This window comes from Penaeus monodon, chromosome 26 (assembly GCF_015228065.2).
Source record: "Penaeus monodon isolate SGIC_2016 chromosome 26, NSTDA_Pmon_1, whole genome shotgun sequence".
In the NCBI taxonomy this organism is placed as follows: domain Eukaryota; kingdom Metazoa; phylum Arthropoda; class Malacostraca; order Decapoda; family Penaeidae; genus Penaeus; species Penaeus monodon.
The window spans coordinates 8,424,954-8,428,593 of record NC_051411.1 but is presented as its reverse complement, the minus strand read 5'-3'; positions in this window follow the sequence as shown (position 1 = coordinate 8,428,593).

Genomic DNA, 3,640 nt, shown 5'->3' with positions numbered 1-3,640 from the left:
TTTTTTTAAATAATAAATTATTTAAAATAATTTTATCATATATTATATTTTAATTTAAAAAAATTAATTATAAAAATTTTTAATTATAAAAAATTTAAAATAAATAAAAAACAAAAAATAAAAAAAAAAAAAAAAAAAAAAATTAAAACAAAATAAAAAAAAATACAAAAAAAATATAAAAACAAAAAAAAAAAAAATAATATATAGATATATATTTCTTTTTTTTTTTTTTTTTTTTTTTTTTTTTTTTTTTTTTTTTTTTTTTTTTTTTTTTTTTTTTTCCCCCCCATTTTTTTCTATATATATATATTTATATTTTTCTATAAAAAATTAAAAATTTTTTTTTTTTTTTTTTTTTTTTTTTTTTTTTTTTTTTAAAAAAAAAAAAATTTTTTTTTTTTTTTTTCTATATTTTTTTTATTTTTTTTTTTGAAAAAAAAACAAAATATATATTTTTTAAATTTTTTTTTTTTTTTTTTAAAAAAAAAAAAAAAAAAAAAAAAAAAAAAAAAAATTTATTATATATATTAATAATAATAAAATTTTAATATTATAATATTATATATATATATATTTTACAATATATTTATAAAATTTATAATAATTATATTATATATTATATAATTTTAAAAATTTTATATATTTTTTAAATATAATATAAAAATATATATTATTTAATTATTTATCAATATATATTATAATATATAATATTATTATATATAATTTATATTAATATAAAATTTTTATATATATATATATATATATTATAATTTTAATATAATTATATATATTTTATATATATAAAATATATATTTATATAATATAAAATATATATATATTTTTAAATTTTATATATATATTTATATATATTATATATAATAATATTATTAATTTTATATATAAAATTTATATATATTAATTAAAAATTTTTTATATATATATATATATTACATTTAATATAATTATATTATATTTTAAATAAATATATTTTATAAAATTTTTTTTTTATTATTTTTTTTTTACATATTTATTATATAATTTAAAAATATTTTATTAATTTAATATTTTAAATAATTATATTTTATTTTTTATATTAAATTAATATTATTATATATATTTATATATTTTAATCTATATTTATATATATTATTATATATTATTAATTAATTTTTTTTTAAATTTTTTTATAAATTATTATTTTTATTAAATTTTTAAAATTTTTAAAATTTATTTATATATATTTATATTTTATTTATTTAATATATATATATATATTTATTTGGGGGTGTGGTTTTGGGTTTTCTATCATCTAGCTATCTATATTAGGGGGGGTGCTTTACGTGCGGGTGATGTGAAGCGAGGTGGGTACCCTAGATGGGTTTTAAAGTGTTTGCATCCCTTTCTCGTTGCAGCTTCCCCCCGGGCTACCCGTGCAAAAAAGGGAGAGTTTTCTACAAAAAGCCCCCCCTCCCAGGTCACAGCCTCTCCATCTTTAGACTTCTGCAGTCCCTCCTCGTGGCCACCCATGGGTAATGGGACCTTCAGTCCCAGGCTAAATCGTGGGGGACTGGGCGGGCAGGAGGCCCCAGAGGAGGAGTTATGGCCCACCGGCGTGTGGACACGCTCTGGCTTGTCCCAACTCCTCCCCCTAGCCACCCTGGGGTAAGGGGGCGGCTCGGGGAGGTGGGCCTTCCCAGCCCTCTTCCCTCCAAAGCCCCTTGGCAATGCCCGTTATAAATAAATGTTTGGGGGCAGGGGTTTTTCCCCCCTCCCACCCGCAGTAAGGTGGGCTGTGGGTCCCGGGGGGGCAAATGTGGGGGTGCAGGATTGGAACGAGATTTACTCGTCCCCCTGCCCCCCGGCAGGGCCAACCCCCCCAAAAGCTTGTGGGGGAAACCCCTCAAACCCCCCAAAGGTGGATAGGGGGCCCCCACAGCCGCCGCCCCCCTTTATTGGGGGCGTTTTTGGCGGGGGCGGCAGAGGTGGGTGCACCCGGGTGACCCCGAGGCTTAATCCAGGCTGCTTTCCGGGTAGGCGCTTGGAACCCGTCCTTGGGGCGGGGAGAGGGTTTCCTCTGCTATCGCGGGAATTGAGGACGGGAGTTAGGGGGCGCCCTTCAGAGGTGAGAAGACCTGGTAGGGCACATCAGGGGGGGGTGGTTACCCTACTAGGGTCGGGCCGCACGATGGTCACCACCTCCAGGGTGTACCCATACCCATTCCAGTCGACTTCAGCCCGGGGGTGTAGGTGACATCGGTTGATGAGGTATCAGGCATTGAGCGAAGCTGTTTTTGGTTTCTTGTCTCTTATTGCTTATATGCTCCTCCCGATGTAAAAAAACCGAGGAAATGTGGCAGACGATTCCCCCCGGGCGAGACATTCGATTGTTCTGGGCGATTCAATTTGGTACCGGCTGAAGATCCTACGAGATGTCGTGGGCCCCCCAGGGCTCGGGGCTGCCCCCAGCAGCGAAATGCCCCCTTTGTCCGGGACTTTGCTAGGTCCAAAAAAAGAGGATTCGGGTCCGGCCCGCGCCAACCCGCATCGCGGGATTGGTACAGCGATACGGGAAGGGGCCCAAAGGAGACGCCCACATTTTGCACAGCGAGGGAGGACTCCAGAACTGAGGGTTTCCCGGAGTTGCCGAGTTTGTGGCCCGCCATAGGCGCTTGTGGCTCCCCTGGGTCCACTTCAAAACCCCCCGTCCCCCCAGGCCCCCTAAGAGTTTCATTTGGACAACAAGGGAGGGGGGAGGTCCCCGTGGTTCGCCACGGAGTCTCTGCCCGATTTGCAGAAACAGAAACCCTGACGGCCCAGTTTGCTTGGGGGAGTCCTAAAGCGCGTAACACCGAAGCAGCTCAGGAGTCCTTTGGCGTAGCCAAGGGGACAAGGCAAAATACCACCCCTGGAGAATTAGGCCATGAAGGGTCGCAAGGCTGGTTGAAGGGAATCAAGCTTGGTCTTTCCTGGTGCGTGGGCTCGGACACTGCCGAGAAGGGAAAAGGGAACGCCCACGGAATCTTGCTGAGGAGGTCGAAGGCCATTTTTTGGGTAAATGCCCTTTCGCCCGCCCCCCAACCCCGAGAAAACTGAACCCAAGCCCTCCCACAGATGACCGCAGTCGTCAACGGGTGGAGGATCATCCAGATCATGTTGGGGGTTTGTTGAAAGTTGGGGTGAGTATTTTTAAAAAATTTACCAGGTGGACCCCCCAAAAAGTTAGTTTTAGAAGCGATGTCCAGTGCCTTGCCGGGCCCACCCTCAGGAGGAACCTCCTACCCCAATAGAGGTTAGGCTGGCGATTTCCAAATAAGAGTGGAAAGCTGCAGGCATATGTGATCCCCGCTGAAGCAAAGGTGGGGGTGAAAATATGGCCGGGGGCCCGCATACAGTCCCCGCTGCCTTTGGCAGTTGGGACCCTTCCCCAGACCCGCTGAGGGGCGGGGTTTATCCCCTTTGGGAAGGGGGGAAAGGGGGCGAGGGACTGTAGCAACTACCGGGCATACACGCTCAGCTACAGCAAAGGTTTTTCGCCCACTTCTTTTGAAAAGGATCCCCAACCCTAGAGGCACCAGAGACCGGAGCATCTGGATTTTTTCCTGGCAAATCCCAATAGACCATATACTAGTGTTCGAGTAAA